This window comes from Marmota monax, unplaced genomic scaffold (assembly GCF_021218885.2).
Source record: "Marmota monax isolate L192 unplaced genomic scaffold, Marmota_monax_Labrador192_F-V1.1 WCK01_AAM20220418_F8-fsc00179, whole genome shotgun sequence".
In the NCBI taxonomy this organism is placed as follows: Eukaryota; Metazoa; Chordata; class Mammalia; order Rodentia; family Sciuridae; genus Marmota; species Marmota monax.
Window position 1 is genome coordinate 5,571,542 of NW_026695200.1, and position 25,599 is coordinate 5,597,140.

The 25,599-nt window shown below is 50.3% G+C and overlaps 1 pseudogene; it reads right to left on the reverse strand.

The window, feature by feature from the left end:
• Positions 1–4,291: 4,291 nt before the first annotated feature.
• Positions 4,292–25,599, reverse strand: part of LOC124082360 (ruvB-like 1) — a 35,093-nt pseudogene continuing 13,785 nt past the window's right edge.

A 25,599-nucleotide genomic window follows, 5' to 3' on the forward strand; every position in this document is an offset into this window, starting at 1 on the left:
TCTACGGAGGGCGCGTCTGTTCCCCCGCCTGGTGGCCGGCGCTGCCGCTGCGGGACGCCCCAGACCTCCGTGGGCCCCTGCCGGTCCCGCTGAGCTTGGGGCCACCGCGGAGCCGCTGATTTGCAGGGACGCTGCCCAGGGGACAGGTCACTTCAGGGGTCTCCCCAGTCACCTAGAAGAATGCATTGGAGTCAGGTGGGGTGCACGAAAGCCCCTGGACCCTGGCAGCCTGTTGCTACCGCCACCGAGTCCTGAGTGCGACAAGTTCCCGCTTAGGGTGAAGAGTGCAGGTGGCCTGCGGCCAGAGCTGCCCCAAGGCTGCCTAGCGCGTGTGTCGTGGGTTTGGGATTCGCCCCTGGGATTGGGACAAAACTGAACCCAGGGGCGCTGGCCACTGCTCCATGACCCATCCCTTTGACTTTTAAGACAGGGTCTTGCTAAGTTCAGAGGCTGGCCTCAAATTTGCCATCCTCCAGCCTCAGCCTCCAGCCTGGGATGACAGGGGCCCGGCTCAGTTCTGGGGTTCTCCAATGTCTGGGAAAGTCGGAAAGGGGTCCGCAAGGGACAATAATGGTGGCCCTAGAGGCTGAATCTGTTGCAGGCAGGGGTGGGATCGGGAAGCCTGCTTGGTTGTCACTGCGCTCCCGCCCCAACCCCTGCTGAAGTCCCTCTGGTCCTTGGGTGAGCCTGATGCAGGAGCCTAGCCCTAGGGGTCCCCTTGAGCGTCCCCAGAGCCACATCTGCCCTGCATCCCCTGTGTTCCCCATGGTGTCCTGAGACGTCCCTCCCCAGGGCTGCTGGTGTCCCCATTAATCACATGAGGTTGACAGCGCAGACCTGTGTGCTGGTGGCATGATGGTGGCGGTGACAGCAGGTGATGGAGAGGACAATCGGTGTGTGCCAATTGGCCCATCTTACCGCGCCGCCTGTTGATTACCGCCTATCGCCGTGATGAGGGCAACAAAGGCCTCCTGCACCAGGCTGCAGGCCCGCTGTCTTCCAAGTGGGAGGTGGCAGTTTGGTGAATCGCCCTGGGGAGGGGAGAAGGCACAGTGCTGACAAATGGGTAAGCAGGGAGAGGGGTGGCCACTGCCCTCTGTCCCTGGCTCTGCTTCCCTGAGGCCTGGGACCAAGGGAGGCCACTGCTCCCTCCCCTCAGTGCAGCCCTAGGACAGCAGCCCTTGGTCTTTCTCCCAGTGGGTACACTGGGTGGAGCCAGTAATTTCACCTGGTCTGATCCTATGGGCTCTGGGGCCCTCTGCAGACCTTGGGTTCTTATCCCCCAAATGGAGATTTTTCTTCTAAGCCCAGTGTCTGGGAGGGGATGTTGGAACCGGCCGGGGGGGGGGGTCTCCTTGTTGACAGACTGCCAAGTCCTCTTCCTGGAGGGACCAAGATTGGGGGAACCTCTCCATCCGGGCTGCTTGGGTGGCTGATCACACATCACCTCCCAGGTCCATGGGATATGGTCACACACCTCCAGCGATAGTAGACGGAGGCCCATCTTACAGATGGGGAAACTGAGGCTCAAGAACAGAAAGGAGCCTGGCTTGGTTGCAAATACCTGTCATCCCAGAATTTTGGGAGGCTGAGGGGGGAGGATTGAAATGTGGAGGCCAGCCTCAGCAACTTAGAGAGGTCCTGAGCAACTCAGAGAGACCCTGGCTCTAAATAAAATATATAAAGGGTTGGGGACGGGGTCAGTGGGTAAGGGACCCAGGGTTCAGTTCGTGGTGCTAAAAAAAAGCCCTTCCTGTCCTGGGTTTTCACTCCCACAGGGGCCCCTGGGATCCGGCAGGAAGCTGGGATTGATGGGCCACCCAATCCTGCACTGGGAGGCACCCCAGAGCCTGGGCCCAGCTGTGACCAATTCAAACACTTCAGGGGACCATTCAACCCCCCCCCTTCACCACATTTTTCAGGCTGGAGCTGAAATAGCACAAAAAATGGGAGTGCTGTCATGGCCGCTAGATGGCGTGTCAGCGCAATAAGATGTGACAAATATTCTGCTCTGCCTGGGCTGTGTCCCTTTCATAATGGAAGGAGAGACTTCTCCCCATGGGCGAGGGGTCATTGGAAAAACTGCCTCTGGGAGATGAATGTGACCATCAGGCCCTGTGGCTGGGGAGTCAGAGGAGATCCAGGCCACCCAACCTGCCTACCCAGGGCCATCTCTGCCCAGAGCCAGTTGGCCACCTGAGGAGCAGGAACAGAAGACTACACACCCCTCTGACCACCAGGGCACCTCTGTCCCAACCCACAGCTGGGGCCTGCTGTCACTGCGGCCTTTCGTCTGTTCCTGGGAAAGGTTGGAGCCTGTGTCAGAGGAGGGGCCAGGCCAAAACCTGCCCTTAGAGGTCAGATCTGAAGATGCGCAGGGACCTTCAAATACCCAGGACTCAAGTGAGACAAGTTCCATGCACCAAGGGAGGGGTGCAGCCCAGGACGCTCTGGGCTCTCACTGCCACTCAGCTTCCATCTTTTTGGGGTGGTATCAGGGATGGAACCCAGGGTCACTCAACCCTGGGCCCCATCCCCAGCCCTATTTTATATTATATTTAGAGACGAGGTCTCCTTGAGTTGCTTAGGACCTACCTAAATTGTTGAGGCTGGCCTCCAATTGTGATCCTCCTGCCTCAGCCTCCAGAGCTGCTGGGATGACAGGACACCCCACTGCACATGCCTTCTTGGAACTTTTGGCCACCATGTGAGGTCCTGGGTTCAATGCCCAGTGCCACAAGGGGGAAACTTAGAATTTTAGAACAGTTTCAGATTTGCAGAGCAGTGTGATGGTGGCAGTGCCTTCCTGTGTGTCACCCATCATCTTTTGAATTTGGCACCCAGTCACCACCTGCACCCACCGCCTTCCATTTTACCTGATGCTCCTTTTTCTGTCCTAAAATCCCAGCCATGGACCTTGATGTCCCATCTCTAAAGGCTTCTCTGGGCTGTGACCTTTTCTTCGATGGCCCTTGTTCTTGGTGACCTCAACAGTTTGGGGGAGGACTGGTCAGGTGCTCTGCTTGTGTCCCTCAGCTGAGCTCATGGCCTGACCGGGACCCTGGGTGTGGGGAGTCCACCGTACCCATGTATCTGCCAAGGCACTTGCTGTGGACGCATCCAGTTGGCATTGACCACCACCTCCTGGCTGGTTCGAGGGGACGCTTCAGACCCACATGGTCCCTCTTCTCCTGTCCTCCTGTTGTCCTGGACTGCACATTTACCTCATTGACTTGGAACCCACAGGTGGCCGAGCCCAGCCCCCTGTGTTGACTAAGTTCCTCTGATATCAGTGTGACTCACGTCACTGCTCACTGGGTGACACCCAGAATGACTCTCTCTGGTTGCTCAGGCTGGTCCAGCTGGGCCATTGATAGCCTTCTGTTGGCTCCTGGTCCCTTCAGCTTATCCCCATCACTGACCATCTCAGGGTTAGAGGGCCACTGAGTGAGTGGGAGGGGACAGCCCCTGACAGCTGGCCATTCCAGAAGGTTCCTTACCAATAGGCCAAGCACAGTGTGCATGAGCACACAGAGGCATCCCCCATATGGGCAGGACTTCAGCAGCCAGGGTGTGGGGACATGGGATAGAGTGGATGAGGAGATTGTGGGCAGAGGTGGAGGTAAAGCTCAGGATTCACCCTGGCCCCCACTATCCCCTGTGACAAATGAGCTTGTCCCAGGGCTTGACCTGAGAGAAATCCCAACAGCACATAGTGGGGGACATGGAGGCACCCTTCCTGGGGACAGTGCCCAGAACCCACACCTTTAGCCTTGATCCCAAGCCATGTGAGGAAATATATATAACAATAGTAGATAATTAAGATATGGCCAGCTGGGTATGGTGGCACACACCCTGTCATCCCAGTGGCTTGGCAGGCTAAGGCAGGAGGATCTCGGTTTGGAGGCCAGCCTCTGCAACTCAGCAAGGCCCTGAGCAACTCAGTCAGGCCCTGTCTCTTTATAAAAATGTCCTTGGGTTTAATCCCAATTATTCCTTGCTCCTAAAAAAAATAAATAAATAAAGAGGGAGAGAGAGGGAGGGAGGAAGGGAGATAGAGGGGGTAGGGGTGGTGTCGTCCAAATAACATTTAAGATTTTATTTAAAAACACCTCAGGGGAGGGAGGATTCCACCAAAGCAATCCCAAAATTTATGATTTAAAACAAAAAAAAAGCTCTTTAGACAGAACTAACCACACTGCAGAGCTCAAGGGAGAGGGGAGGCCAGGCCCAGGACGTGTACACTGCCTTTGTGGGGACACAGTCTCCATGGAGTACTGGCCGGGTCCCTTCATGGACTTGTCCTGCTGGTCAGCCAGAATCTTGGCCGAGGATTTGGTGTCATTAACAGCTCGCTGCTCTCCTCTATGGGCTCTTGCTCAATGCTGTCCTTCCTGTTGATCTTGGCCAGCAAGTTGGCTGAAGTTACCAGCTGCACCAAGGACCTGCAGTGGACAGTTGGGCCAGAAGTCCAGCTGGGCCCAGAAGGAGTCCCCCTCAGGTCCACAGGCAGCAGGACTCTGCCAGCTGGGCCCCCTCCAGGCTCTGGCTGGTTGTTGTAGAGCCAGAAAAGGACAGAGCTTCCATGAGTGGGAACATAACAGCCCCATCAGGGAGGCCACCAGTGTGACATAAGTTCTGGTCCTCACATCTTCACCCTAGTCTAGAAATTCCTCAAGCCGGGCACAATGGCTTCCCAAGGGCTCTGGGGGCTGAGGCAGGAGGATGGCAAGTTGGAGGCCAGCCTTAGCAACTTTGTAAGGCCCTGAGCAACTCAGTTGAGACCCTGTCTCTGAATAAAATACAAAATAGGGCTGAGGATGGGGCTCATGGGTCAAGAGACCCTGAGTTGAATCCCTTTACCCTCATCTAAAAAAAAAGAAAACAGGCATCATCGCCCCCAAATGCCACAAAAAGCCTTCCATGAAGCTGTGTGGGGTGCAGTGTCCAAAGCTGCCCCATGTAGCCCAAAGCCTGATGCCAAGACACCCCACTTGGGAGCCCCAGGGAGATGTGTTTTCATATACAAATTCTCCTCTGCTGCACTCAGTCAAGGATCCCTTTTGGGGGCCCTGAGTTACAATGCTCAGGTTAATGAACTTTCCATCAAGTGCAGTTAGAATCTTCTCCCCAGGAAACCTGAGCAAGGAGGGTCAGAGCAGGACCAGCCTCGGCCTCAAAGCCATCAGCCTCTGCAGAATGGCAGACCCACCTCAGGTCCCAGCCCTCACCTTCCAAACCAGTGCCCCCTGTCATCAGATTGGAGCTGTTCCCAAAGAACTGGGATCTGAGGCCTGTCCTTGCCCAGAGCTGTGATGCGGGGCTGTCAAAACCAAGTTCAGAGACAGATCTGCTCTTGGCCACTCATAGAGGAGCTTAGGCTGCTGTGAAGCCTCAAGGCAACAGTGGATTCATGTTGAACTTACATTTTCAGGGTGTAAAGTGGTAATGGGCCCGAGAAGGACATAAAATTGGGGAAGAGCCAGGTGCAGTGGCACATGCCTGTCATCCCAGCAGCCAGGGAGGCTGAGGCAGGAGGATCACAAGTTGGAGGGCAGCCTCAGCAACCTAGCAAGGGCCTAAGCAACTCAGCCATGCCCTGTCTCTAAATAAAAAATAAAAGTGCTGGGCCAGGGCTCAATGGTCAAGGCCCCCCAAGTTCAATCACTGGCATAAAAAAAAAAAATAAGTCCACAAAGGAATAAGGGAGACCCACTGCTTGGGGTAAAATTTGGCACCTTTCTGGGACCTCAAAGGAAGCAGATGCTGACCTCAGCAGGACCAGAGCACACAGCGTGGCCACGGCTTCTAAAGGGATTAAAGACACAGAGAGGCACAGTGGCGGTTGCTCAGAGCCGGGAGCATATCAGAGGCAGAGCCTCAACTCTGTCTTCTTTGGCTTCATCAACTGGCTCATCATGGACAGGATGTCTTGTCACCCCTGTAGGAGAGAAGACTTTCTAGGCAGCTACCAAAGCCCATCCTCCTGACTCCTGTGGATCCCTGATGTCACTCTACTTGGAAGCCTGAGGTGGACAGGCCCAGCACAGCACCCCTGGGAAGGATGAGGGGCTCCTGAACTCAGAGGGATCCCCTCGAGGTTTCCCCTGACCTGCACGAATCTAGCAGAGTCGTGCATGGTGGCACGTGTCTTTAAAAATCCTGGCAATTTGAGAGGCTGAGACAGGAGGACCGTAAGTTGGAGGCCAGCCTCAGAAACTTAGTGAGGTCCTGAGCAACTCAGCAAGACCCTGTCTCTAAATAAAGTATAGAAAGGGCTGTGGACGGGACTCCATGGGTAAGCACCCCTGGGGTTTAAGCTTCAGTTTAAAAACAAAAAACAACAACAACAAAAAAAAACTCCATCCAGGTAGGAAGAAATTGCAATCCTAAGAGTCTCTGGCCTCTCCTGGGCAAAGCTCCAAGGAACAAAAAGCAAAACCAGATTCCCAGCAGAAAGCCCATTCCTGGTTGGGAGGAGTAGGCCCCCTTCAGGATGAAGAGCAAACCTGACTCTCTGTCCAGCGGGGCCCAGAGCAGCGCCAGCTGGGAGCTGGAGGACTTGGTGCTCAGGGTCTACAGAGGCCGGAGCCTCTGTGAGGCTGTCTGAAGCCCTGTGAAGGCTCCCGCCAGGAGCCCCCAGCCCAGGGTGGAGAGCAGCCCCCAGCAGGCTGGCAGGCAGCCAGGTGTAGACAATGCCCAGAGATCAGCTGTGACGGCATCTGGACATTGGGACAAAGGGGCCGAAGCTCATGTTGTGCAAACTGCTGAGCCTCCCAGAGGGCCTCCAGGAGGACAGCACGGCCCTGACCACTGGTTCCTAGGGCCTTGTGCATGCGCTGGGCCAGGAGGGCCTTTCCCTGGTGCCTGGCATGGGCCACATCCAGGTCATACAACGTCCCATCCTAGATAACCTCCTTCTTCTTGTGAATGTTGCCGTTGGGCAGGGCATGTCCTCCTTGGGCTCCAGAGTGAAATCCGTGGCCTAGGAGTCGCACCTGCCCTGCCTCTGCCAGCAGACCACGGGGCACTGGGACCACACAGTGCTCAGTGACAGAAAGGTCCTTGCTGCCCACCGAGGGCCCCCAACAGTGCCCTCCACCTGCGCCCTGCTGCCTGGTGCCACGCTGGGCTCCCAGACTGGCCCGTGCAACACCTGAGACTTTCTGGAAGATTCTCTCCCCTTTCTTTTCACTCCTGATAAAGGATCATCCAGGAGACTCACTGGAGCCAGGGGCCCGGCTCCTGTAGGTAGTGATTTATGGATGACACGAGGCCTTAGGCTCATCCATGAACCAGGGAGGTGCAGCCACCATGGAACATAGCATCAGATAGAGCAGGAGCCACATGGTACAGTCCCAAGGCTCAGGACTCAGGGAGGGACACCAGGGAGATAAAGAAAAATGGAAGATGCCACCTGGTGCAGCAGGAAGAGACAAAGGCTGTCTGGGTCCCTGCCCCCGTACAGGGTTTTGATTTTGCACACTCTGCTGAAGTCACAAGGAGAGGAAGAGAGAAAAGCCAAGTTGACTTAGGTCCAGGGACAGCTGCTGACCTTCCCCAACCCACCCCCACTGAGGAAAGTGAGGCCCTGGTCACCCACGTTCCCCACTGGCAGACCCTCAGGCATGGTGCTGTCCCCAGGGAGCATACTTTCACAGCCCCGCTATTGGCCTTCATGTAGATGACCTCCCTGGCCTCAACTCACTTCTTCTGCAGACTTTCAAAAATTCTGGGGTCCAGCTAAAACCAAAGAAAACCACACAAAGGGGGACTCAGATATCCAGGATGCACTTTCCAGTTACTTTTGTCCCTGAGGGAAGGCACCTTTTCGTAAGAGACCTGAGGGGTCAGGCACAGCGGTACACACCTGTCTTCCCAGGGACTCAGGAGGCTGAGGCAGGAGGATTGCCAAGTTGGAGGCCAGCCTCAGCAACGTATCAAGAGGAGACTCTCTCTCAAAACAATACAAAGCAAAATAAAAAGGGCAGGTTTCTGGCTCCCTGCTTAAGCACTCAGGGTTCAGTTCACAGGACTAAACACGAGAGAGAGAGAGAGAGAGAGAGAGAGAGAGAGAGAGAGAGAGAGAGACACCTGAGGTAGCCAGTGATCCTAGGATTGGGTGGGTATGTGGCAGGGTGCAAGAGCCTGGACGGGGGGTTAGCACACCAGGAGGTGAACCTAAGTGTGACCATGTCTGCTTGCAGGGGACAAGAGAAGGTCACCACTTCTCCTCTTTGCCTTGCCTTCAGGGTTGCATAGTGGCAGGAGCATTCTCACAGGAACCTGGCTGCCCATAGAGGGGACATGTGTCCATGGCCACACCCCACGGCATCCCCCAGAATCACCACTACAGCTCCAGTTCTTGGGTTGGGCTTCCTGCTTAGACACCTAAGGCTGCATTTGACGTGGCCTGTGATTCCAGCTCTCTGGGCCTTGGTCTCCTCCTCTATGCGACAGCACCCAGCACACACAGAGGAGTGCAGCTCAGAAGGGGAAACATAAGTTGGCATCCCCCCAAACTGTCTGGGTCAGGAGGCTAAGGAAAGAGGATCACCAAGGTGGAGGCTAGTCTAGACCACATAGCTAGGCCCTGGGGCTGGGGCAAAGCTCAGTGGCAGAGTGCTGGTTCACTATTGCCAGGGCCCTGGGTTCGAACCCCAGGAGCAGAAGAAAGCAAACCCTAGCACCCTCTGGCCCCTGGGGCTGTCCACACACATCTCAGGTGATGGTGCTCTATGGGGCCTTGCTCTTCCCCAAGGGTGTGCACTGGGCAAGGACTGCAGCCTCTGCAGGACCCGGCTGGCAGACAGGTCCTGAGGCTCAGCCTCCAGGGCAGCTGCAACAGATGGCCACCCTGTGGAAATACACCTGAGCTCTGTCCCAGACAGAGTCCAGAGTCAAAGGGGGGTGGCGGGGAACATGACACAGACTAACACCACTGCAGGGATCCCTCGGCAGGAAGTGGCCTCCAAAATGCCAATCCAGGAACAAAGTCAGTATGTGGTAGCCAAAGGCTAAGGGGAGGGAAAGCAGGTGGCCATTCAATGGAAAGTGGTCCCTTTGAAGGTCATGACAAAGTTCTAGAATTAAAATGGGGGTATAAACTATGTCATGCATAAAAATCCTGTGAGCCACACACAGTTAAAATGGGTGGATCATGTTCAAAACTGCACCCCAACAGAGATGCCAGGAGGTCACCAGGGCCCAGCCTCTCTGGCCTCCTTTGAGCACTGTGCCAACAGAAACAGGGCTGGGGAGTCCCCAGGCCAAGATTCATAAGCCTCCTTCAAACTCAGACAATTCACAACTCCACACAACACACCTGAGGTCCTTCTGTCCCAATATCTCATCCATGTGGGAAAATGCCCAGATGGACTTGGGTTTGGGGGGAGCTAGGGGTACCAGGGATTTGACTCAGGGGCCCTGGACCACCAAGCCCCATCCCCAGTCCTGTTTGACATTTTATTTAGAGCCAGGGTCTCACTGACTTGCTTAGGGCCTCACTTTGGCTGAGGCTGGCTTTGAACTCGTGATCCTCCTGCCTCAGCCTCCCGAGCTGCTGGTATCCAAGGTGCACCATCTTTTTTTGGAAGACAATTTTCCTCTTCTCCATTAGGCTATTTTCTTTGAGAAGCTGGATGAAGCTGACTGATGGATGGCTCAAATTTCCACTGTGTTCCTGTGTCCTCTCTCCTACGTGGAAGAGGACAATTTTTCTCTTTTCATCTCAGGCACTTTTATACGGTTGATTTTCCAGATGAACTGGCTCAATGTGTCATTCCTGAGAAGGGGCCAACTTCTCAGAACCTCATGAATCCAGGGTGGACAGGATGTGGTGAGGGATTAAAGAGAGAGAGAGAGGTTTGCGGAGCCAAGCTCCTGAGATGAAGGCCCCATGAAGAAACAGAAAAATGACCCTTGAAAGAAGTGACATTTTCATGGTCTTCATAAAGCAGTGACCCAGAAACCACCTCAGAGAATCAAAGAACTATCAAATTATAAAAGAGGGAAAGATGGAGATATTCTATGGTGGATGGAGTGTGGTCCAGAGATGAGAAACTGAGGCCCAGAGAGCTCAGAAGACTTGCAGGGGTCACCCAGCACCAGAGGACTAGAAGTCATCCTGCCCCTCAGCCAGCACTGGATGCAGGACGACTGTGGAGCCTCTTTTTGAGCCTGAGGCCTTGATCTGGAAAACAGGGGAAATAAGATTCATGGCATCTGTGGACACGGGCACACAGCTGTGAGGAGCCACAGGTAAAATACCTCCCCAAGCCTGAAGCAGGGGACCTGGCTATGCAGCAGGGGACAGGTACAGAGCTAGTGTGAGTCAATCATAACATCAGTGGATGAGTAAAAACATATGAAAAAGAAAGAAAGAAGAAAACAAAATTATGACCACTTTGACTTTTTGGCGAGGTGAGGGGGCAGTATTGGGAATTGAACCTAGGGGTGACTCACACCTGAGCCCCGTCCCCAGCCCCATTTTTAATTTTATTTAGAGACAGGCTCTCCCTGAGCTGCACAGGGCCTTGACTAAGTTGATGAGGCTGGCCTCCACCTGTGATCCTCCTGCCTCAGCCTCCTCAGTGGCTGCAATGACAAGTGTGCTCCACTGTGCCTGGCTGGCCAATGGTCATTATGTGGGGGACGAGATGGCAGAAGCAATTTATTGACTTAACTACACAACTCCCAGGATCAATGAGAAAAGGAAGAGCTGCCTCATGAAGAGACCTATGTCAAAGCCCTCTATGAGGTGTCCCTTTATAATACATGGTGTTGTCCTGAGTGTCCCATATGGAATCAATAGTGCAGAGGCCAAGGAAAGAGGGACACAGAGGTCACACCACTTGACTGGTACCACAGTGCTGAGGACAGGGCTCAGGACAGACTCCCCTTGAGCTGCTTGGTGCCCTTGGCTGTCTTGAGCCCTATGATCACATGGCTGATGGTCTTGTTGTAGCCGCCCATGGGGTTCTCGGTCTCACATGGTGTCAGCTCAGGCACCTGCCCCTAGTAGACCTCCTTGGCCTCCTTTATCCACAGCCCTGAGAGGGACGGCTGATGGGGACACGGTGAAAAGAAGGACCATCCTTCTCTTCACATCCGTCTCCTTCCCACCAACAACCTTCTTACCTCAAACTGCCACAGCACAAGAACTGACAAGTCAACCCAGAGACACCATCATGGGCAGAGAGCTACACTACAGGGAGCAGTGGCCCATGCCTGTCATCCCAGCTCGGGAGGCTGAGGCAGAAGGCCAGCGCGCTGGAGGCCAGCCTCAGCAACCCAGTGAGGCCCTGATCAACTCAGTGAAACCCTGTCTCCAAATAAATTCAAAACAGGCTGGGAGATTGCTCCATGGTTAGGTGCCCCCGGTTCAATCTCTGGTGCTCCTCCTCAAAAAAAAAAATAAATAAATAAAAGATGAGGTGGTTGCTCTCCTGACATATGAGGAGGCCACAGAGGACTTCTGCTGGCAAGTGGCCATCGGGCTCCCTGTGAGCTGATATGGAAATATCCCAAAGGCAGAGACACATGGCCACAGGATCAGACAGTCAGGCCAATTCCCACTGTTCAAGGGGTACATTATCTTATCACACCATCCCTTGCCTTCTCTTCTCCAGAAACCCAACCAGGACAAGGACACTCAAAACTGGAAGCTAAGGGCAAGCTCTCCTCTGCCTGTGATCCACCTGAGAGCCTATAAATGGGGCTTTTGGAAAACACCCAAAAGAGAAGCCACATTCTATGTTTGATGAACCAAATTCCCAGCTCCTGAACCCCACGACAAACTTCCCAAACAAAGCGCAGAGCAGCTACGCACATCTTGAGTCCCAGCAGCTCCGGAGGCTGAGGCTGGAGGATCTTGGGTTAGAGGCCAGCCTCCACAACACTGAGGCCCTGAGCAACTCAGGGAGACTCTGTCTCTAAATAAAATGCTGAATAGTGCTGGAGATGGGGCTCATGGGTCGAGGGCCCCTGGGTTCAATCCCTGGTACAAAAAAAAAAAAAAAAGAAACTTCTCAGACAACATGAAGGTATCACAAAACTCTGTCAAGTTTAGAAAATTCTGAGCTTTTAAGCCTACTTTGATTTTTTTTAATAGAACCTTTTCTATTCTGCAAAGAGGAAATTCCTCCAAATGGAATGCCTGTCTATACTCCCTGTCAGTGGACCGTGACATGAAATTCCTCCAGGAGGGGAAGAAAGGCATCTCTGTCTCTTAGCCACTCATATTTGTCTGGAAGTTTCTCAGTGGTGACAAGTAGACAGGGGAAGGCCCAGTGGACCATGGGCCCAGATGGTGGCCAGGAGAGGGGATGCAGGTAATGTCTCTGGCCATGACAGCACAAAGGACATGGGTTTCATCTGCTGGCTCAGGTTTCTAAGTCCCTGACTGGGACCTTTATCACCTCAAGGGAGTGGCACAGATGGGGACAGATGACTGCTCCCTTCCTCCCTCTGTAGCTTTGCAGGAAGTCAAAGGTGCAGGGACAGCAGGCTCCTGTCTGAGGGGAGGCCATGGCTTTCCCTTTCATTCTGTTGCAGGATCTAGAAATTTCTCCTCACCTGCTGCCATCAATAGCCCCTGCTGTGTCCCCCACCCCCTCACCCCAGGGCTAACTCCCATCAAATGTGCCTGGTCACCTCTACTTTTTCAAATTTTAAAAGCATTTCAGTTCCTGCTGAGCCAATGAAAAAAAGCAACTGTGTGAAGGCCAGTTTTATCAGGTGTTTGTCTCACAAATATTGTTCTTTTTAAAAAATTTTAAATTGTAGATGGACACAATTCTTTTATTTTATTTTTTATGAGGCACTGAGGATGGAATTCAGGGCCCCACACATGCTAGGTGGGTGCTCTACCACTAAGCCCCTGCCCCAGCCAAGAAAAATGGTGTTTTTTTTAAATTTAAGTTCTTAGGGGCTGGGGATGTGGCTCAAGCGGTAGCGCGCTCGCCTGGCATGCATGCGGCTCGGGTTCGATTCTCAGCACCACATACAAACAAAGATGTTGTGTCTGCCGAGAACTAAAAAATAAATAAATTTAAGTTCTTTTTTTTTAAAGAGAGGGGGAGAGAGAGAGAGAGAGAGAATTTTTTTAATATTTATTTTTCAGTTATCGGCGGACACATCATCTTTTTGTATGTGGTGCTGAGGATCGAACCCAGGCCGCACGTATGCCAGGCGAGCGTGCTACCGCTTGAGCCACATCCCCAGCCCTTGAGCCACATCCCCAGCCCAATTTAAGTTCTTGAAAATATTAATATTCAGGTATTTGAAAGGTTGTGATATCTTACTGGTCACATTTTTTTTGTTCTTTTTGGTACTAGGAATGGAATTCAGGGGCCCTCAACCCCTGAGCCCCATCCCCAGCCGCTTTTATATTTTATTTAGAGACAAGGTCTCACTGAGTTGCTCAGGGTCTGGCTAAATTGCTGAGGCTGGCCTCCAACTTGCTATCGTCCTGCCTCAGCCTCCTGAGCTGTTGGAATATGGTTCATATGTTTAATTAATGAGATAAATAAAATCACTGGCACATGTTTAAATAAAAAGTAAGCCAGGCACCATAGCACACATCTGTAGCTATAGTTACTCAGCATACTGAGGCAAGAGGATGGTTTGAACCCAGGAGTTCCAGGACTGCCTGGGAAACAAAGTGAGACCCTGAAAAATAGGAAATGAAAAGGGAAAAGAAATGAAGAAAAAACAATAGAGAGAAAAATTTTAAATGTAAAACCTAGTTGTGATTGTACACACGTATAATCCCAGCAGCTCAGGAGGCTGAGGCAGGAGGATTGAAAGTTGGAGGCCAGCCTCGGCAATTTGGGGAAACCCTGTTTCTAAATAAAATACAAAAAAAGCTGGGGATGGGGCTCAGGGGTGAAGTGCCCCTGTGTTCAATCCCTTTTACCAAAAAATAAAAATAAAAAGCCTAAATTCAATGTGACACAAAGCTTAGCTTCTGGACACATTTCAGAATTAGAACTCTTCAGTTTACCTTAGTGACACACAGGGGCTGGGGCTGGCTCAGCAGCCATGGGAGAGAGAGAGAGAGAGAGAGAGAGAGAGAGAGAGAGAGAGAGAGAGAGAGAGAGAGAGCCCATAGTTGAGTGCTTACAGGGACCTGCTGGGGAATATCAAGAGGCAGAGCCAGTCCCCCAGAGAGGCACCGCAGGAAGACAGAGTGCCAGTCACCAGGAAATCAGATGGCTGTGGGGGGTGAAACAGGGTCCCATGACATCTCCCCACTTCCAAATGCTGCACCTTCCCACTGCATTTTCTTTCCTTCTGCATTAAATCAAAAGCTCCCCAAGACTTCTTAGTTTTTTATTTATTTATTATTTATTTGGGTACCAGGGATGGAACCCAGGGGCCCTTGACCACTGAGCCCTGTCCCCAGCTCTTTTTATATTTTATTTAGAGACAGAGTATTGCTGAGTTTCTCAGGGCCTCACTAAGTTGCGGAGGCTAGCCTCCAACTTGTGATCCTCCTACCTCAGCCTCCCAAGCTGCTGGGATGGCTGGCTGCTATTTCCTGTCTTGTCAACAGCATCAAAAGAACATGAGCAGTCCAATCAACACATCACAGAAGCATTTTTAAGATGAAAGGATTCAAAGCACCGGAGAAGTAACAGCCATCTGTCACTCCAACGGGACACTCACCGATAGCCCTGTGAAAGTACTCCATCAGCACCTGTGTTCTTGATCTCCATGGAGTAAACTTTGCTCCCCACCATGGGGCAGAAAGGCAATTTACTCCCCAGCTCCTGAGCAATTGCAAGGGCCAGGGCTGTCTACAGAGGCAAGAAAAGAAAGGTTTTCATTTCACAGTCTTGAAAACATAATTCAAAGACATCTATAAAAATTTATTCAAGAGGCTGAACATGGTGTCGCACACTTGTGATCCCTGAGACTCAGGAGGCTGAGGCAGAAGGATGGCAATGTGGAGGCCAGCCTCAGCCACTTAGCAAGGCCCTGAGCAACTCAGTGAGACCTTCTCTCTAAATAAAATATATAAGGGTTGGGGATGGGGCTCAGGGGTTAAGCACCCCTGAGTTCAATCCCTGGGTCAAAAAAAAAATAACACTAACAAATCAGGAATGATTTATTACATGACCTTCATTTTATGTTAAAAGGCCAGAAAATAGTGGATGATATATGAGGCCAAATCTGAAAATGGTGGGTTGGTCTGCACAAGCTCCCCCTGACCGTGCCCTGTGGTCAACTATAAATTGATGCTCAGTAACCTGACTTAGGTTGGCAGATGCTAAAGAGAACCAGATGGAACAGATGCCTCGTCAAATACCAAATTATGGAAAGCAAATGCTCTCAAGTGGGCCCAGGACTGGGAAATGCCATGGCCTCTTAGTGCCATTTCATCCTTTCTCATCTCTGAAATGAGAATGAGGTCAGACACCAGGTGTGCAGGCCATGCAGTGCCTCCTGAGTTGCTGAGGGCCTCACTAAGTTGCTGAGGCTGGCCTCCAACTTTTGATCCTCCTGCCTCAGCCTCCCAAGCTGCTGGGACAAGGCCAACTGGAGCTATGTCCTCAAAGATGGCCCAGGGAAGGCTCCTCTTAGATTTTCTTTTTAATACCCTTTTGGAAACACCTCTGAGCAGCCGACCTGGGGGATGATCAGTGAACACTGTGGGGCAAAATCCACTAGCCCGTGGGGCAGAGGCTGGTTCTAGTTCTGGTATTCTCCTGTTTTCCAGTGTGGTCTTGGGCACACAGCAGTGCTGATGCTGCATGGCCTCACCTGGTGAATTAAAATACTGTTTAGATTACAAGGAGCCAACAACCTGCCCACAGGATGGTTTGGTTGGGACCACGTAGTCTTAGATGTGCCTTTTTTGTGGGGGGATGGAAACCAGGGGCACTCAACCCCTGAGCCCCATCCCCAGCCTTATTGGGTATTTTATTTAGAGACAGGGTCTCCCTGAGTTGCTGAGGGCCTTTCTTTTGCTGAGGCTGGCCTCAAACTTGCTATCCTCTTCCTCAGCCTCCTGAGCCAACCACTGGGATTAAAGGCATGTGCCACCATGCCTGGCTCTTGCCATTTTTTGATCCCTAGGAACTTTCGTGTAGAAATCCAGGTATTTGGCTTCTTTTGAGAAACCAGGTCTGGACCTCGTGGCCCTCTTTTAGTGAAAGGGCACCACATCCTTGGGCTTGAGCCAGTCACTTTGCTTTCCTCGCTGCCCGAATGCTTAGGCATCTGAGTTGGCAAGCCCAAAGCAAGTGTTCTAATAGCAAAGGAAAATGTTTAAAACAGAACATGGAGGGATGTGATTCCAACACCATGAGGCCTAGGGGAGGCCACAGGCAGCTCTGCCCACATGTTTTATATTGCTGGTTCTGGGAATGGAACTCAGAGCCTTGTATGTGCCAGGCAGCTGCTCCACCACTGAGCCCCAGGCCCAGCATTTCTATTTAGAGACAGGGTTTCACTGAGCTGCTGAGGCTGGCCTCCACCTTGAGATCCTCCTGACTTAGCCTCCTGAGTTGCTGGGTTTACAGGTGTGAGCCATTGTGCCTGGTTTTCATGTCCACCTTCTACCCAGAATGTCTCTTCCCTGTTCTTTCACAGCCCCCAACTCCCCATTCTCAGTTTCCAGTGTGAAAACAGTGACCACGTCCCACTGAACAGCATCCCTGCCTCTCTCCACCTAATACTGAAGGGGTGACCATGACCCTTCCATTCACATAGGATCAATACTTGGTTAAGAATGGCTCCATGTCTGTCCAGCTTTCTCCCATTAAAAGCTCATGGAAGGGGCTGGGCTGGGGCTGGGGCTCAGTGTTGTAGCACTCACCTAGCATGTGCAGGGCCCAGGGTTTCATCTTCAGCATCACATAATAATAAATAAATAAAACAATGGTATTGTGTCCAACTACAACTAAAAAAATATAATATTATTAAAAAAACTCATCTAAGAAAGCCACATATAACTACCCTTTCCTATGGAGCTCTATAGATCTCACTGATCTTTCCATAGCCTGTCATCTTGAAAGTCTAACTTGTATTTTTTTTTAATATTTTAATATTATCAGGCTTCCCAGCTGATCTACCATTACCCACCAAGACACATCCCAGACCTTTATGTTGTTTATTTTTGAACAGGGTTGCATTATTTATATTTATTTTTTTTTCTTTGAAACAAGTTTAATTTTGTTCCAGTCCTAAATTAGGGGAAGATCTTAAATCTTAAAAAATGCTCAAAAATCAAGCCATTATAAAGTTAAGCACCCCTCCCCTTAGCAATAAATATTGAACTGATATAGGTGACTGAACTGATATAACTGATTTAGTTGTAGATGGACACAAAACAATGCCTTTATCTTTATGTGGTTCTGAGGATTGAACTGGGTCCTGCCCATGCTAGGTGAGTGCTCCACTGCTGAGCCACAATCCCAGCCCACTAACTTGTATTTCATGGATTAAGAAACTTAGCTGTGTGTGTGTGTGGGGGGGGTGCATGCCTGTCATCCCAGCAGCTTGGGAGGTTGAGGCGGGAGGAAGGCTAATTGGAGGCCAGCCTCAGCAACTTAGCAAGGCCCTGAGCAACTCAGCAAGACACTGTCTCTAAATAAAATACAAAAAGTGCTAGGGACAGGGCTCAGGGGTTAAGTGCCACTGGGTTTGATCCCTGGTAGCCAATAAAAAAGGATTTCTCAGTCTTTCTTCTGTTTTTTGGGGACAGCCTTGCACTGCAGGTTGCTTGGCAGCATCACTGGCCTCTAACACCAGATGCCAGGAGTCCCCCCACCACGTTTTGAAAACCACAAGAGACGACTCTCCAGATACTGGCAAATATCTCCTGGGGGGCAAAACCAGCCCAGGTTGAAAATTGCTGCACAGCTGATCTCACTTGGCTGGACTTCCAGAAAGAGCACACAGAGAACAGGAAAAGCCCACAGCTCATGGGTTCAGAGCTGGCGAGTGTCCAAACCAACGACACCAAACAGTGAGACTCAGAAAGCCCTGTGGTCATCAAGAAAGGGAAATCAGGGGAGGATGCCCTATCCAAAAGTACCTCCAAAACATCGAGAAAGAAAGGTTCCAACCCTGAAAATCAGACTTCTTAAGAGCAACACTGGAAGACAAAAAGTACCAAATAACACTGAGAGAAACAGCACTGAAGGAAACAACTATCATGCTGGTGCAATGGCACAGGCCTATCATCCCAGTGGCTCCAGAGGCTGAGGCAGGAGGATCATGAGTTGGAGGCCAGCCTCAGAAAAAGTGAAGCCCTAAGCAACTAAGTGAGACCCTGTCTCTAAATAAAATGTAAAAATAGCTGAAGATGGGGCTGAGGAGTCGAGAGCTCCTGGGTTCAATTCTTGGTAAACCCCCCCCCCCAAAAAAAAATCGAAGATGACTTGGACAAGTTAATGTTGCTGTAAGTGCACACTGTATGGCATTCCAGTCTCAAAAAACTTCCCCCAGACAGAGGACTTCTTCATCCACCATCAGACACCACACAACACACCATGACAACTCCATATATACAACTTCAAAATTAAAAATCAAGCTTTTATTTCACAGTTGATTGTGTTTCTGCTTCTGAAAGGTCACGAGCCTGCCCCAGGCCTCCCAACTGATCAATCAATACCCACCAAGATGCAGCCCAGAACTTTAGGGTGTTTATTTTTGAACAGGGTCACATTAAGTCACTTAGAGCCTGGTGAAACTGCTGAGGCTGGCCTCCAACATGTGATCCTCCTGTCTCAGCCTCCAGAGTCACTGAGATGACAGGCAGGAGCCACCACACCTGGTAACAGCCCACTTCTTTACATACAAGAGTGCAGGCTCCTACTCTCTTATGCCAAGAGGCCCTTCCAGAGAACAAGCCATGCCCAGACCAGGAGCTCTGGGAAGCCAGAGGATCTGGTCGATCCCCTTGCAGATCCCAACAAGCTGCCCTGTGTGTCCTCTTTTGTCCCCTGGAAAGCCTGATTCCAGGGGAATTATCAAACTTTCTGCCCATTTTCAACATTTCAAATCAGTCAGCAGGGGCTGGGGATGTGGCTCAAGCAGTAGCACGCTTGTCTGACATGCGTGCGGCCCGGGTTCAATCCAAAGCACCACATACATATCTCTCTCTCTCTCTCTCTCTCTCTCTCTCTCTCTCTCTCTCTCTAAAAATAAATAAATAAATAAAATCAGTCAGCAGTTTTAAGCTCAGCACTCAACTGAGCCATTTTGTGCCATCAGGAGACTTCCTGTTTCTCTGCCTGGAAAACACTAGAATCCCCTTTAAGATCCAAAGCACGTTTCTGGTATTTGTCAATCATGCTCCTAGCCAAAATAGTGGTGGGCAAAGTTCGCATTCGAAAAAATACTGTCTGACTCATTTTTCCCCCTCCAATAATGTGCCACAGAAGATTTTTTAATATTTTTTTAATTGTGCATGGACATAATATCTTTGTTTTAATTTTTTAATATTTATTTTTTAGTTGTAGTTGGACACAATACCTTTATTTCACTTCTTTATTTTTATGTGGTGCTGAGGATCGAACCCAGGGTCCCACATGTGCAAGGCGAGCGCTCTACCGCTGAGCCACAGCCACAGCCTGTCACAAAATTTTAGGAGGCCCTGGACCAACAGAAATGGATTTTCAGCTAGGCACAGTGGTGAAAACCTATAATCCTACTGCTCAGGAGGCTGAGGCAGGAGGATCACGAGTTGGAGGCCAGCCTCAGCAACTTAGCAAGGCCCTCAGCAACTTTAGCGAGACCCTGGCTCTAAGTAAAATACAAAAAATGGATGTGGCTCAGTGGTTGAGTGCCCCCAAGTTCATTCACTGGTTAAAAAATAAGAAAAGAAAAGAAAAAGAGATGCATTTCCCAAGCAAAGAAGACTTGAAAGAGCTCAAGGACCATCCCAGCGACCAGACCCCTCAGAGGACTTTCCTCCCCCTCTGGCCAGGATGATTTTCATTTTAGAATCATGAGTTTGGGATCAGATTCCTTTCTTAAACACACATGTGACCCATGTCGCTAAACAAAGACTAGTTAAGATGTATATTCCATTTGGCTTCTACGTGAGGATTGTCCTCTTGGGCAGCAGAAATCAATGAGAACACAAGGACCTTTCCAGTTCCCAGAGGTCCCACCCACAGCACAGTTCTTCCTGCCATCTTCTTGCTTTCAATTAACTCTTCTATGACATCACCTGCCTGCAGACAGAGGGAATAAATGGTCACTATTACTGTGTTTCAGTGGGGAAAAAAATGCAGTCCCTGGTCCAAACGATTCACAGACTGGTCCAACCAACCCTGGGCACCAGCACCTTCCAGGCACTGCTCTGGATGGCCCGACAGTGGAGGTGAGAGAGAAAAGTCTGCTGGGCACAGTGGCCCACACCTGTGATCGCAGGGACTTGAGAAGCTGAGGCAGGAGGATGTCAGTTCAAAACCAGCCTCAGCCAAAGTGAGATCCTGAGCAACTCAGAGAGACCCTGTCTGTAAATAAACTGCAAAATAGGACTGGAGAGGGGCTCAGGGGTAGAGGCTTCCCCAAGTTCAATCCCTGGCAACCCCACCCCCCCAAAAGAGACATAAACAAGAAACCAGAGGCTTTTCTTTGGCCTTTTCTGTTAATAGGAGGCTCCAAGGCCACAGTCACAAGCTCATATAAATTGCAGGTTTCTGTAGATGCTCAGCTTTCAGGGAGTCCATGGGCCATGACTCTATGGTCCAGCAACTTAGAGTGCACACCCCCAGCTGTCTTTACTAAACTGGGTGGCCAATGAATGGGCCATTTTTTTCTGAATAATTATAAAATAATAATAATAATAATAATAATAATAATAATAATAATAATAATAATAATAATAAAATAAAAATACCGTAAGTGCTGGGACTTGTTACAGTTTCCACTTAACAAAAGTAGACTTGACTGGTAAAAGGATGGTTGGTCTGGGCGTGGTGGCACCGGCCTGTCATCCCAGGTCACCTGGAGGCTGTGGCAGGAGGACTGCAAGGTGGAGAACAGCCTCAGCAGCTCAGCAAGACCCTGTCTCAGAATAAACACAAAAAGGGCTGCAGTGTGCCTCCGCGGGCAGCGCCCCTGGGTCAACTCCGGGCACCAAACTGAAACTGAGTCAGGTGAACGCTAGGACGATCCCCATGCCCCCACGCCCCCCGGGCCTGCCTGCCGCCCTCTCGCACATTCTCCTGCCCCAGGAGCCCCACGGCTGCCTGCTTGGCTAGGGTGCTCTCGTCCAGCTCCAGCCCCTTCCCGTGGCTGTGTGAGGCGATGCGCGCCATCTTCGTGGCGCTCTCCACCTCCTGGATCTTCAAGGTGCCAGCCGGGAGCCCAACCCACGCGGAACCATGAGTCACTACCCTTCACCCGCCCAGGGGTTACCAAGCGGCCATTACTAGGGGGCCTGGCAAGAGCCCGCCTCCCCCGGCGCCCCATTGGAGAATATTGGAACACCGTCAATCTCCATTGGCTCAGGCATGCGCTCATCGCACCTGCCAGTAGAGCTCCACCCACACACATCCTGCTGTGTCTCTGGATTGACTTTCCTGGCATCAGTACTTCCAGCTTGCTCCGCGGGTGTGTGTGAGCACAGAAGGACTAAGCCCCATAGTTCTGCTCCCTGGCTGACGAGTTGAGGGAGGGGTGGGTGGTGGCCCCAGGAGCATTTTTCTGGGTGTTTGTTTTGTACCCAGGATCAAAACCAGGGGCTCTAAATCACTGAAGACCAGCCCCAGCCCATTTTTGTATTTTATTTACAGACAGGGTCTCACTAAGTACCTTAGGGCCTTGCTAAATTGCTGAGGCTGGCCTCCAACTTGCGATCCTCCTGCCTCAGCCTCCAAAGCAGCTGGTATTTGAGGTATGCACCACCATGCCTGGCACCTACTCAAAATCTTAATAAATGAGTGAGACTTTGTCAGAAGCAAATGGCATTGCACCATTTTGCAGATGAAAAAAAAACATCCAGAGGAAAACAGAAATTCCAGAGACAAGCGAGCTCACATGAGGGTGAAGACATGCCTGAGATCCAGTCCAGCTGCGGGGTTGCTGACTCCCATGTGATTTCCTTGTCCTCTCTAGTCAACTGTTCAATCTAATTATTTTATTCTGATCATTGACATCCGTATTGAGTCAATGTTTGCCTGTTTCCCTCTACTGCTTTACATTATGAAGGTGGAGAACACATATTTACCATTTTAATTTTAATTTTGGAACGTGTTACATAGTCTACAAACCAGCTTCTAGATAAGACTTCTTATGAATTCAAAGAAGGTTCTAAAAAACACCCCCCTGCACATGCACACACACTGTTGAATTCATGCTCTTTATTTTTATACTATGGATTGAACCCAGGGGCACTTTACCACTGAGCCCCATCCTCACCCGTTTTTATATTTTATTTACAGAGAAGGTCTCATTGAGTTGCTTAGGGACTCAATAAGTTACTGAGGCTGGTCTCCAGCTTGTGATCCTCCTGCCTCAGCCTCCCAAGTCACCGGGATGACAGGCATATTCCACTGTGCCTGGCTTCAAATATGTTTTTATCTACTAATAGGTACTAAAATGCCAGATCAATGCAATGAAACATACACCAATAATCCTATGGAGAACTACCTTCCAGAACCATGCACTGAACAATCCCATCTCTGCCACCTCTCAGTTTCTCATTCCCATCAACTTTCACCTTAAGTCCTTCCACCTCTCTTCTCTCCAGCCCAAGAATGAGGCTCTCAGTCACTTGGTTCCCAACTCTTTTGCTCCCTGCCTGCCTTGACCTCTGTCCCATTTGACCTTTGGACCCCCAAGCCCAGGGTCCAGCCTACCTTGCCTTCTGTACTGCTGCTCAGGAGGAGAAAGTCACCCATGGTTCCACAGGAGCCCTTGTTCTGTCATGGCCTCTGACCAGAGCTGAACACTCACAATTGTGCAAGTGATGATCTTGCCGCAGTCTGGCTGGGCACAAAATAACCGAGCCGCCACGAGGCACTTATAGGTTCAAAGCAGGAACTCCTTTATTATCTGCACTCCTGCAAACGCCACCCACGCGGGCCTTCCAGGAACACTACCCACCGGAATTCCCTCCTCCAGCACCTCCCCAAACAACTCTCCAGGAATCCCCGCGAGAACTCCAAAGTAGTGTGAGAACTTCAAAGTAGCAGGCGCAAGAGGCAGAAAGAGCCTCCCTATTGCCCACCAGTAAAGGTCAAATATACAATACAATCAATCCAGAATCACAGCAATTACATATAGCTTAACTCAAATTGAAGCCAGATTTAAAGTTAGGTAGTCAGTGTAGTTAGATAAATCGGGTCTAATATCGAGTGAAATCTAAAATGGAGACCATGCGGAGAATGACTCAGGGAAAACACAGGACAACTCATGGAATGTTAATGAAGTCCTGAAAAGGCCCTAGGCCAAAGTCCACCTCAAAGAAATGTTAATGAACAGCCCCCAGCAAAAAGGCGCTGACTCAGAAGTCCTTCCTGACCAGATTACTTCTTTGGCCCACCTGTGTCCCACCCCTCGGGCCTTCCCACCTACATTCCATCACTGAAAGAACTATAAAAAGGGGAGACAACATCCCTTCCAAGGATTCCACCTCTTGGGTCCCCTTCTTCCTCCGGGAGAAGTCTTTTCTGCTGTCCTTTAATAAACTTCTAATTTCTACTCTGACCTTGCCTCGGCGTGCTTCTTTGGTGTTATTCTTCAACATTGGGGAAGCAAGAACTCGTCACCAGTCAACAGCGGTAACAAAATCATTATCTCAATGGTTCACTGGCATCATCTTTCAAACATTCCCTCTGGCAAATGCCAGGCATCATCTGACTGTGCCTTGGCTCTCAACAGATCGAATGTTGTATTAGTTAGAATGTTAGTATAACTGCATTAAGTTAACAGAGAAAGTCAAAACAATGGTGGATAAAGCAAAAGAGAAGTTATTTATTTTTCTTGGGCACATTGGTGCACGCTTGTAATCACAGGGCTCAGGAAGCTGAGGCAGGAGGATCTCCAGTTGGAGGCCAGCCTCAGTAACTTAGTGAGAACTAGTCTCAAAATGAAACATTAAAAGGGCTGGAGATGTAGATCAGTAGTTAAGCAACATGGGTTCAAGCCACAGTACCAAAAAAAAAAAAAAAAAGTTATGGCTAGCTGCAAGGGATTTCCAAGAAAGAAAAGCAAAGCCCAGGATACAATGGCTTGACTCGATTGTGAATTCTATGATATATTTAAAGAATGAACACCAGCCAGGCAAGGTGGTACACTCCTGTCATCCTAGCAGCTGGGGAGGCTGAGTCAAGAGGATTACAAATTAAAGGCCAGCCGCAGCAAAAGCGAGGGCCTAAGCAACTCAGTGAGGTCCTGTCTCTCAATAAAATATAAAAAAGGACTGCGGATGGGGCTCCATGGGTAGTGCCCCTGGGTTCAAACCCCGGTGCCAAAACAAAGAATGAAACCAAATGCATCTCAAACTCTTACCAAATAAATAAATAGGAAGAAATTTCTAATATGTTCCCATGAAGCCAGCGTCATCCTGGTAACAGCATCAGGTAAAGATTCTACAAGGAAAAACAAAACAAAACAAAACAAAAACCCAGGTCAATATCCCCATGAAAATAGACACAAAATTTCTCACAAAAATCTGGTATTAGTAAACCAAATTCAGTGGCAGGTTTTCTCATTGATTGTGATCCTAGGGAGGGAACCCAGGGGTGCTCTACCATTGTGCTGTATCTATCGCTCTCTTTGGTATTTTTATTTTGAGTCACTGTCTTACTAAGGTGTGGAGGCTGGCCTCCAATATGCTTGCCATCCTCGTGTCTCAGCCTCCTGAGCCATCTGGATGACAGACGAGCACCAGTGTGCCCTGCTGGAATGAGATTCTGCCACTGCGTCAGACTTCCTCCACCTCTGATTCAGTGTGGCATTAGCTGATCTGTCAGTTCTGGGGGTGACAGGGAGCTCAGCTGGAGGCCTGACAGTCTGCTCTGAGGTTCGTGTACGACCCACTGAGGAACACACAGGGTTAATGGCAATCCCTGACAAGGTAGGTCCTCTCTCAGAAAAGAGAAATTTTCATTTCACTCCTGAAAGCATAGTTGAAGCCCAAATTCCAATCAAAGGGGAAAGTATAATAACTTCCTCTGGGCAAACTCATAATGAATCCAGGATTAATTGGCTTTAATGAAGTTGAATTCATGACTGGCTGTTTGTAAAGGAGTCTGACCACCTTGGTTTCAAAATGGCATTGAAGACACAAAAATAAGCCAGCACCCTATGACCATGAAGAACAAATCCCAAATCATCCAGTTTTGCAGGCAGTTTTCCAGCAGTCATGTCCCCAGGGACTGTGCCCAGCTGGGACTGAAGGGGACCTGGGGAGTGTGCTTTAGAGGAAGATGCTATATAGGCTAGTGCTCTAGTGGTGAGTCCCAGTCAAACTGGGGTCAAGGTTGAAAGAATTCCCCACACAAAGACACTTCACCTGGAGAATTCCAATTTTATTGCAAAAAGCAGTGTGCTTATATAGAACTAAGGGGGAGATGGTAGGGTTTAGATAAATGGCAGGCAACCCGTTTATTGGCAAGTTCTTTCAGA